Below are 12,090 nucleotides of genomic sequence, written 5' to 3' on the forward strand. Positions count from 1 at the left end.
CACCTGTTACGTTTATGTATGTCTTGTGGGAGAAGCAGCCTCAGCGGTTTGGTGGGCATGGCTTCCTCCATGCTGTGAACTCACCAAGGACAGGATTAGTGTCTGATTCATGCCCTCCTTCAGTCCTAACCCTGGTCACCCCCACCAGGATCCTGAAGAACTGATGATTCCTCCAGAAGCCAAGTCTTAGAACTTGAAAGGGTTTTCCATCCAGAGTGAAATGAGAGGAAGTAAATGACTGAGAGTATCTCAGCTCCCCCAACAATCCCTCACTCAAAACACAATTTTCAGAAAAGAAAAAAAAGAAAAAAACAATAAAAAACCCCCACAGAGATAGAAAAGAGGTTTGCTCAAAGCTACACAACAAAATAATGGCAGAGCCAACACAGAGCCAGGTCTCTTATCTCTAGTTCAGTTAATTTCTACCAAGAAATACTACCCTGCTATAATTCCTTTAGAACTTTGCTCTGATTCTGGATAGGTGAAGAACACGGGGGATTATATAGATTAGGAAAGAGGAATATGTCTCCACCTCTAGTCCATGAGCCTTATAAATAAAGAGGCAAAAAACGTGGTGGAGTGCTTTCGAACCACGCCTCACTTGGCAGGGACAAGATTTCCTCTCCCCGCTTCCCCAGGACATACTCCGGATTTGGATGTCTATCTAGATTTCAAAGCTTTCTCGTTGTTTTCTGTGCTGACCACTGAGCCTTATTGGAGATTTCCATTTCACAAATATTGTTGAATGTCTACATGGGCAACACTGTATAGTTAAGATAAGCTGACTGTTTTACTAACAATAAACAATAACAATTTTCAGTGGTTTAACAGAGTAGAAGTGTTGGTCTAAATTTGAGGTGGTGGGAGGGCATTGGCAGAGCAGGGGAGGAGGGGGAGGAATACAGTGAAAAATAAAGTGGAGTCACTGTGGTCAAGATGCTTAATTATTAACTTCAGATGGGCTGAGACATAAGGCAACGATTATCCTTGTTCTTCCTGGTACTGGGAACTTAAACTTTTTAACTTTCTAGTTCTGTGTCAATCCCTGGATGCATATCAGTATGTTGTGTGTTCATGCCTGGACATAATCAAACCCCAAATTAGTCTTCTGAATGACATAAAAAAGAAAATGTTCCATTGTCTAGACCACCCGACATCTGCTAAATACCACTAGACATCTGATGACTACTATCTTGGACCAATCTGGGTGCTGAGAATGCAGAACTGATTCTTCTCAAGAATGTATTTTTTATAATAAAAAATCTCAGACTTTTCTTTCTCCTTCAGAAAACTCTGGGTATTGCCTACTTGTGTTTCTGGTTTGCAAACCTAAGACCCTTGAATAAACCTTCATCATCTATTTCTAGCCAAAGCCTCCTGATTCTTTTTTAGTATGTTTGACAAGAGGTGAGGGCATCTCCTCCAAGCAGTGATTCAGAGGCCCAGAGTCTTTCCATCTTGTGTGTCCACCATCTTCAACATGTGACAGCTTTTGAGCAGCTATGGACGTATGAAAAGGGGATCGCATGAAGGATAATTAATGAAAGTTTCTATGGACCTGTCCTGGAAAAGATACTGAGTTTTTGTGCTAGAAGACAGGCTAGAAGTCAGTCAGATGACCGCATCTAGCTGCAAAGTTTACTAGGAAATGTGGTCCAATTGTGATTAGGAATAAAAGGAAATGAATTTGGTGGTCATCTAGCAGTCTTTCCCACACAGACCCTATGATCTCAGTAAGGGGTAAAGGGATGGATCAGATTGGATCATTTTCCTTAGGGAATTCAGAGTCTTGTGAAAGAGGCAAAACCATGTAGAAGTGACTACAAGATGGAAATGCAGAAGGCCTGGGTGATGGCAAACTAAGAAGTAGCCTACCTGAGAGGCCCTAATATCGGGTCACAGGATGTAGAATGGACTACGATATCTGCTTGAGTCACCTTGTGAACTCTAATAATCACAGGTGAGGAAAATGCGCATACTTGAATTTCAACACATGATTAATCCTCCATGTGAAATACGGATTCAAAGCTGTGGGCAAATATTTGCTCTTCAGTTGCATTTTACCTGTTTATAGCCAACCAACCCTTAAGCCTTCTAACTCTAATCACCATTGAGCCAAAACAACCCACATGCTTTCTATAGACCAGAACAGCGCTGAGGGAAATCCCTTAGGAAACACACATACAGGCTATTCAAGGTGAAGGCATGGTTTTTCCTTTTCCACGCTCTACCTTAAAGTTTTATTTAGGAAATCAGCAAATTGAGAATTTGGTGAATGTGTCAAAACTTAGCTGAGTAGAAGTAAAATTTATCTAACCTGGGGACAAAAAAGGAGCCCAAACTGTAAAAAGGGGTCCTCTCATTGCTCCTCAGTTTCTTCTTGTCCTGTTAATTCATTTAGCAAACAGCTTCTAAGCTCTCAGACCAGGGTTAGGACTGAAGGGGTGAGGGGCCTGAATCAGACACTAATCCTGACGTTAGTGAGTTCGCAGGCTAGTAAGGAAAGAAAGTGAAAATATGACTCCACTATAGGGGGAAATATGGAACGGGCCAGAGAAGACAGGTAAAGAAAGGGCTAGAGAGGCTCAGAACCCAGTAACTCAAAGGACATACAAAGGTGTCTAATCCAGTGGCTTATTCACCTTTGTGGGTCACAGAGACCTTTGAGAATCTGGCGAATTTAGTAGATTTTCTCCTCCCGAGAATAACACACATGTGCTTATGTGTACAAAATCATACTTACATCAGATGTACGTACCCCTTTTCTGGTCCAATTCCTTCATTTTATAGTTCTTCACTAATTTTTTGAACGGGTACTTATCGAGCATTTACTTTCTATAAGGAACTATTGAAGGTGTTGGAGGACAGCCATGATCAAAGCACACAAAAGTTGCTGCCCCATGGAGCTGACATTTCAGTGGGAAAAGACTAATAAAACAAGTACAAGTCACAGCTGGGCAGACAGCGATATTGCCTCGGAGAAAAATAAGGTTCGGAATCGAATAGGCTATGCCAGTGGGGGGACATGAGTGAGGGGGACGGGGACAGAAGGGGATGTGGAGTTACCTTTTAAATAAGGTGGCCAGGGAAGATACTGCTGACAAGGTGACATTAGAGCTAAGGCATGTGGCTCCCTGGCCAAAGACGGTTTCAGGTAAGGAAAATACTAAGTGTCAAAACCCTGAAGTAGGGGGCCACGAAGGAAGCCAGTGTGCCCACAGGAGTCGAGGTAGAGAGGCAGTGGTGCAGAATATTTGACACGCAGAACAGTTCATTCTTTACACCTCTTCCTTTATCTGATGTTTTCCAATTTGTGAAATGAAATGAATAACAGCACTAGCTAGAAAGTAAACATACATAGGCACTAAAATGGTCTGTGGTTAGATTTTGTATGTGTAGCTATGACTGTAAAAAGAATTTTTAAAAATAAGAATAAAAATATTACAGTACATAAAGGAAGAAGTAATGAATTAATACTTTTAATTGTATTAATGTATTTTTAGAAAAGGAGAAAATGCATACTTTGTAATTTCCAGTAACATTGCAGTAACTAATAAATGAATTTTAATAAAATCAAAACAGCTGCAAAAGGTAAAATTTGGGTGATTATCAAATTGTTCTACTAATGTAACATTTTATTTTCTTGACCCACTCTTTAATTTTAAAACAAAAATATTGAGAAATTAAACTTCAATTTCAAAGATATTACTCAAATTGAGTAATATATATATATTTTTAAATTTGTATTAAATTTATTGGGGTGACATTGGTTGGTCAAATTATATAGATTTCAAGTGTACAGTTCTATAACACATCACCTATGTATTGCACTGTGTGTTTACCCAAAGTCAATTCTCCTTCCATCACCATATATTTGCCCCCCTTTACTCTTTTCTATTTCCCCACCTACCCCCTTACCTTCTGGTAACCACTAAACTGTTGTCTGGGTCTATGAGTTTTTGTTTCTTTGTTTATCTTGTTCTTTTGTTGCTTTCAGTTTTATATCCCTCATATGAGTAAAATCAATTGGTCTCAACTTTTTCTGTCTGACTTATTTCACTTAGCATGATAATCTCAAGATCTATCTATGTTGTTGCAAAAGCAGTATTTCATCTTTTCTTATGGTCAATTAATATTCCATTGTATATATGTACCACATCTTCTTTATCCAATTATTTATTGAAGGACACTTCAGTTGTTTCCCTGTCTTGGCCACCATGAATAAATGCTGCAATGAACATAGGGGTACATATATTTTTATGAATAAATGTTTCCAGACTTTGCGGGTAGATACCCAGAAGAGGGATTGCTGGGTCATATGGTAATTCTGTTCTTAATTTTTTGAGGAACCTCCATACTATTTTCCACAGTGGCTGTACCAATTACATTCCCACCAGCAGTGCATGAGGGTTCCTTTTCCTCCACAACCTCTCCAACACTTATTACTTGTCTTGTTGGCAATAGCCATTGTAACAGGTGTAAGGTGGGATCTCATTGTGGTTTTTATTTGCATTTCCCTAGTAGCTGGTGAAGTGGAGCATTTTTAATATATCTGTTGGCTATTTGTATGTCTTCTAAGGAGAAGTGTCTGTTCAAGTCCTCTGTCCAGTTTTTTTTTTCTATTTATTTATTTAGTTATTTATTTAATTAGTTATTTTTTATTATTAGTTTCAGGTGTACAAAACAATGTACTAGTTAGACATTTCACCCCTCACAAAATAAGCCCCTCCCCCAATCTATTGCCCCTCTGACATCATATATAGCTGTTACAATTCCATCGACACTATTCCCTATACTGTACTCTATATCTCATGACTATGTATATATTAAATTATAGTTGACATTCAATATTATTCAGCTTTAGCTTCAGGTGTACAGTACAGTGGTCAGGCATCTATACGTGGTCCCCCTAATAAGATAAGTGACCATCTGACGTGGTCCCCCTAAGTGGCCATCTGACACCCTACAATATCTTTACAACATTATTGATTATATTCCTCAAACCGTCTTTCATATCCCCGTTGCAATATTGAGAATACCAATTTGTGCTTTCTAATACCCTCACCTTCTCCAAAGGTAGTGCGTTATCTCAATTGATTATTCACAGTCAGTTACAAATCAACTCTTCTGCCCGTTTTTTAATTGGATTGTTTTTTGTTTGCTGAGCTGAATGAGTTCTTCACATATTTTGGATATTAGCCCCTTATTGGAGGTGTTGTTTTCTTGATGGCTTCTTTTGCTGTGCAGAAACGTCTTACTTTGATATAGTCCCATTGATTTATTTTTGCTTTTACTTCCCTTGTCTTTGAGATCAAACTCATAAAATCCTCTCTGAAATCAAAGTCCATAAGTTTAGTACCTATGCTTTCTTTTATGCAGTTTATTGTTTCAGGTCTTATATTTAGGTCTTTGAGCCATTTGGAGTTAATTTTGGTATATGGTGACAAATAACAGTCTAGTTTTTTTCTTTTGCACATGGCTTTCCAATTTTCCCATTACCATATATTGAAGAGGCTTTCTTTTCTCCATTGTATGTTTTTGGCTACTTTGTTGAAAATTATCTGTCCATATATATGAGGGTTTATTTCTGGGTTCTCAATTCTATTCCATCGGTCTGTGTGTCTGTTTTTCTGCCAATACCATGCTGTTTTGATTACTGTCACCCTGTCGTATAAATTGAAATCAGTGGAGTGTGATACCTACAGCCTTGTTCTTTTTTCCAGGATTGCTTTGGATATCTGGAGTCCTTTGTGATTCCATACAAATCTGATAATTTTTTATTCTATTTCTTTAAAAATGCCGTTGGGATTTTGATGGGGATAATATTTCACGTATGAACTAAAATGTGTACTTACCATGCAAAAATATTTCAATTTTTAATGTGCATTCTATTTAATTCTTTTTGAAGAAGAAAAAACTAGACAACTCAATTGGAGCCAGGGAGTATAAACCTGAACTGTCTAGCTAAGGAATTAGATTTTGTATGGTCAATAGAAAGCATCCCAGGAGGTGTCATAGTAGCTCACCAAATTCTTCAGCTCTCCTCAGTTCAATTCTGCCCACACCTGTGAATGTTGCCATATGCAAAGCACTGTTCTAGGCCCTGAGAGGAGAATCCAGAGATGAATGAGGCTAGAACCTTGCCCTTGAGCTCAGTCTACTGGAGCTGTGCTCCAGAATCCCTGAATCTTAATCTTCTCTGTGTTCTCTACTCTCCTCCAGCTGCTCTTGTAATCCATATTACACAGGGCTTTGACAAGCTCATCTCTCACTGACAGGTTTAAGGTTGACTGGTCACAGATATCTAAACCATTCATTGTTTAGTTGGATCCTCTGAGGTATCTTCTTCCTGTAGAAACTGGATGATTCAGAATCTGTTGGCGGGAGTTACGATGTTTGAATGAGATTGATTGCTGAATATCTGAACTGGTAATAGAAAACAAGGTGGCCTGGGGACTACTGATTAGAACATGTGAAGCAAAGGGGAAAGAACTATTCCACCTGACCCACTTATAGCTGACTCCTGATCCATGAGGAAACGGCTTCTGTTAATGGCTTTTTCTGGGGCTCTCATTTCTGCTCCTATGCTAGGCATGGCTGCTCCTCCAGCTGCCCTTTATAAGGGCAGAGATACAAGTTAGATAGCTGAGCTAACTCTTTGCCATGCAGGGTGTCATGCGGGGTCTCCTGTCCCGCTCCCCACATAAGAACGCAGTATAGGGTGAGGCCAAAAAGGAACACTCACAGAGCCATATATAGGGGAGTCATACCACCATATTCTTGCTGGCGGCTGGGTTGGAGACACAGGAAGCAGGAACCACACTGTCTGCAACCCGCCGTCCTAACTGCAATCCATGCTTGCCAGCCACCATCTTCTTGCTAGCCCCCATTTTTCTGCTAGCGTAGCCACAGCAGTTATATTACTGGCCAATGGCTCACTGGTTACAGCTGACAGCCAACTAGCCACAGCTGATGGTCATCCAATCATAGTTGATGGCCATTTACTACCTGAGCCAGCACCTTTCCACGTGAGGCCAAGAGCCTGGAAACTGCACTCCTGGCTCTGTCCCCACACTCCACCCCTACAGGGTCTCGCCTCACAATCTATGTAACAAGCGTCTTCCACGAGGGGCCCTGTGTGAGGATCCTGGAGGTGAATGCAATATCCTGGACACAGCCAGGCTCTCTGGGCACAGCCAGGGTTTCTCAGGGTATCACCAGTCCTTCTGGGCACAGCCAGATTTCCTGGGCTTCTTAGGATACCACCAGTCTCCCTGGGCACAGCCAGGGCTCTCAGGGCACCACCAGTCCTTCTGGGCACGGCCAGACTTCCTACACACAGCCAGGGCCTCTCAGGACACTGCCACTCTCTCTGGGCACAGCCAGACTTCCTGGACTCAGCCAGGGTTCTCAGGGCACTGCCACTCTCTCTGGGCAAAGCCAGACTTCCTGGACTCAGCCAGGGTTCTCAGGGCACTGCCACTCTCTCTGGGCACAGCCAGACTTCCTGGACTCAGCCAAGGTTCTCAGGGCACTGCCACTCTCTCTGGGCGTCTCAGGGCACTGTGCTGGAACAACAGCGGTTCACAGTCAAGGTGCTTAGATATTCTCGATGGCGGCCGGTCAAGACACAAAAGCAAACATCCGTCCGTTCCACTACATGGTGGTACGTTCCCAGGCAAACAGTCAAGTGGTCCATTAAATTAGGGATAGAAGGCAATTCCCCATAATCCGTAGTCATTCGCCAGGGCTGTCCTGGGGGTGAGGAATGACCTTGACCTCACCCTCATTTCCCATGGAGGACTCAGCAAGTGTTTCCTCCTGGGATAAGTCCTGCATCCGGGCTGCCTCAGCAAGCACTGCCCAGCCCGCAGGGCCGCAACAACCTTCGCTTTCTCTGGCCTATGCTGGTTGGGGAACCGTCCACGTCTTCCCACCCCTCCACGGGGGTCCAGCTCTCCAGCAGCTGCTCCTCCTGGTCTTCCAGAGACCGAGTGTTCATACGCACAAACTGCTCCACTACACTTCGAAGAGCTTTGGCCGGCACCTTACCCTGCTCGCTGCGCCATGTGTCATGCAGAGTGGCAGGCGGGGTCTCCTGTCCCACTCCCCACATAGTAACGCAGGACATGGTGAGGCCAAAAAGGGAACACCCACAGAGCCATAGGTAGGGGAGTCATACCGCTATAGTCTCGCTGGCGGCTGGGTTGGAGACACCGGAAGCAGGAGCCACACTGTCTGCAACCCGCTGTCCTAACTACAATCCACACTTGCCAGCCACCATCTTCTTGCTAGCCCCCCATTTGCTGCTAGCATAGCCACAGCAGTTATATTAGTGGCCAGTGGCTCACTGGTTACAGCTGACGGCCAACTAGCCACAGCTGATGGTCATCCAATCACAGTTGATGGCCATTACTGCCTGAGCCAGCACCTTTCCACGTGATGCCAAGAGCCTAGAAACTGCACTCCTGGCTCTGTCCCCACACTCTTCCATCATGTATCAGAACTTGGATGAAATCCTAGGTGCTACTTGGTCTTCATTATAAATTAGCTATATTCTCTATAGATACTGTAATTTTATGTGGACCACTGAAACAATGGTTCTTTTTTATTTAATTTCTTCTGCTTGGAATTTTAAAAACATTTTCTTTTCAGTCATTAAATAAGTATTAATTGATTTACTCTGTTATTGTGGGGACAAGGTCCCAGAAAGCAGTTTCCAGGCTTGGCCTCACGTGGAAAGGTGCTGGCTTTGGTAATAGATAGCCATCACCTGTGACTTGTTGGCCATCAGCTGTTACCGGTTAGCCATTAGCCACTGATATAACTGCCGTGGATAATCTAGCAAGCACGGATTGCAGTCAGCAAGGGAGGTTGGTTGGCAGAGAAGCGGATGGCAGGTTGCGGGTCATGTGGCTCCTGCTTCCTGTGTCTCCAACCCAGCTGCCAGCGAGAATATAGTGGTATGACTCCCCTATCTATGGCTCCGTGGGTGTTCCTTTTTGGCCTCACCATATTCTGCATTCTTGTGCGGGGAGCGGGAGCTGAGACCCTGCATGACAGTTATGAAGTCAGTTCTATTTTCCTAATGTTTTATGTGTCCCAGGCTTGGAGGCCCTCACTGCCCTTTGGGTCCACCAACTTTGCTTTGGTGACCATTCCCATAGCATGTTATACATAAGTGAAAAATGGCCCATCATTTTCAAGGGAAAGAGCCATTCATCTTCAAATTCAAGCATTTAGTTCAGGGAGTGGTAGATATGGGAGGTGCTCAATATATATTGTGTAAATGAATAAGTCACTTTTCTCTACATAGGGAATCTGCTTTGCTATATTCCATTTTTCAGATTAGGTGGATGCTTACGGAATTTTTCCTTTAGAATGATCAGTGGCAGAGTAGAAAATAGAACTATAGCAGATGTTGTCTGTGGTCTGTTCAAATCCCATTTGGATGACTTTGATGGCTCCACAGGTGTGTGCATGTTTTCTTCTAATGACCTATACCTGTGACTCTGCGAAGGATTGCCCTTGAGACACTTTGCCCAGCCTAGCAAAGACTCAAAAGTGCCTGGAGTTCCCTCCCTACCCCCACACCGCCCTAGCAGCCCTGAGCCAATGCCTGAAGCTGGAGTCTGAAACACTTCTCCCATGCCAAGAATTGGGAAACTGAGTTGAAGTGTACATTTCAAACCTCCCTGGCAGCATTGGGTTGAGGTTAAGACTTTTCCCAAAATCACATTTTTATTTGTCTCCCTCTTCTCCCTTGCCAGTTTCTCCTAGGAACACTTCCTTTATAAAATGTTTGCACATAAATCCATGTCTCAATGTCTGTTTTGGGAGAACCCAACTTCAGAAAAGAACTATGTATTCCTAATATATATACACCCCTCACCCCCCAGATCTATGTAGGTGCCATCAATTCACTTCTTTTTTGGTGGAGGAAGGAGAGAAATCACCTGCCATACAAGCAGATTTCATTCATCTTCACATCCTCTCACCTGGATGTTACTCATTTCTCTCACTTCAACGCCTTCATTTTCTTCTTCCCCCAATTTAAAATTTTCCACGCCAACACCCTGAATTTGGTCTAACCAGTCTTTCTGCCTAAGGTATTAAGATTGTCCCATGTGTGGACGATTGTCAAGGACTCTAGTCTTGCCAAAGCTTATGCCACATTGCCACGGCTCTCTGTGTATTTAGTAGCTGCCTAGAAACAGAATGTCTGTTTAATTTAATATTCTAGAAGGCTTTCCAGATGACTAGCCATAAGAACAAACCTTCATAGACTGCCAGTGGTATGGCTTGTGAGCTGAGCACAGTAAGTGCCAGCGAGAATGAGTCAAGTGTTAACTATATGTGTCAGGTAAGTCACCCACTGAAGTTTGACTAGTGGCCAGAAAATGCTTCAGTGCTGTCAGATCAATACCTTGGTGAACACTGAATTCGCATCTCTGCTCCCCTCACTGCTACTGAAAACACTGAGGATCACTGAGCCCAGTGGAAGATGCTGAACAGAAGGGGAAAGGCATTTCTGAAATTGGTTGTTCTCTGTTCAAACAACAGACACTCAGTTACACTTGTCAACTCAAGAGCCTTCCCCAGGCAGAAAAAAAAAAAAAAGCTGGCTCGGATGATTACAAAAATTGGGAGAATAGATTTCGATATTCCAGAGTAAACTGGATCCCAAGATTCATTCTGTTACCGGAGAGTGAGTCTTTCTCTGCGCAATGTCCAGGTTCTTGGCGTGTGGAGCAAAGAATTGAACGAGACACAGAAATAAAGTGGTGAAAGAGTAGTTTATTAGAAGAGGTAGTACACTTCAAAGAAATAGAAGGGACTGAGCAGTAGTAAAGTACACTCCAAAGAGTTTGGAGGGGACCGAACAAAAGAAGAAGCTCAAAAGGCTCTGACTGGCGAGGACTTGAAGATTTCATCCTTTTTTCTCTAGAATGGGCTGTTCCTTTGCAGGTGTGGGACCACTTGATTGACGTCTGTGTTTGACAAGAGGCTACTACTTCATCTTTTTTAAACTGTGCAGGTGTGGGTAGCTGGTTTGATCTAGTGGAGTACTTTGTACCCATTTGTTCCTCATAGGGGTAGATAATTACAATGAAAAGGAGAAGTTTTGGACAAAGAAGGGAGCTCTTTTAGGTGTTACTGTGGGTTATGCAGGAATGCAGAGACCTGATGCCCATCTCTAACTGCCTGCCTTGTTTTCCCCTTGAGAGACGTGATCCCCATAAATTGTCTATGGGAAGTTGAGGGACAGGAGGTCTGTTCTTCTGTATCTGCTTCCTGCTGGGCAGGGGTGTAGAGTTGTCCCTACCTATTGGGGAATTCACGGAACTCTCACCCTATCTGCTCTTAGATGAGAGAAAGTGGTCCTGAGATCTGCCTTGAAGACCATGTTGTCTTCTTTGGTTGGGATTGGCAATCTTGCTGGGGTATCCTCTGCATTCCCAAGGCCCCTGAATGAGGAAAAATAGGTTTTAATTTATAAATCTGTTAGCTCTGTAGAGCCTGTGGCCATTCAACCAAACCAGTCATTCAGGTGGCAACAATTGTCCCAGAGCTGGGCCCAGAATGGGTTGGAAAGAACATTAGGCGTCAGTGATTACAATCAACAAATATACTGGCCTGGGGGGTGGGGGGGGGCAGGTCTGGAATGCCTTGGGGGATGCTGGGAAGTCACAGGCTTTTAAGTAGTTATCTGAGATACAATCTGTGCTTCAGGCAAGGAGCAATCTTTAGTCTAGGACTCAGAAACTGATTGGAAAAGTAATCAAAGCCAGGACTAGCTAAGAAACTAGGGAAAAGGAGGTTTAAAATTTCTATAGCGAGGGAGGCTTAAAACTTTTGTAGTGAGGGAGCTGTCCCATATCAATCCTAAGAAGAATATAAACCTCTAAATTGCTGTCCTGAAATTAGTTGATTTCTTACTAATCATTTCCAGATGACCTAACCTGGTTGGAAAGATGAGGATTCCTTTGAGATATTCAGACCTAGCCATGGTCCAGGATCAGTTATTCTTTTTTCCCTTATCTAAAGGGGAGACTAGATTAAATATCTTAAGGAGTGGTGTTTTTTTGC

The sequence above is a fragment of the Rhinolophus sinicus genome, chromosome 17, assembly GCF_057876585.1.
Source record: "Rhinolophus sinicus isolate RSI-liver-muscle chromosome 17, RSI-T2T, whole genome shotgun sequence".
Classification (NCBI taxonomy): domain Eukaryota; kingdom Metazoa; phylum Chordata; class Mammalia; order Chiroptera; family Rhinolophidae; genus Rhinolophus; species Rhinolophus sinicus.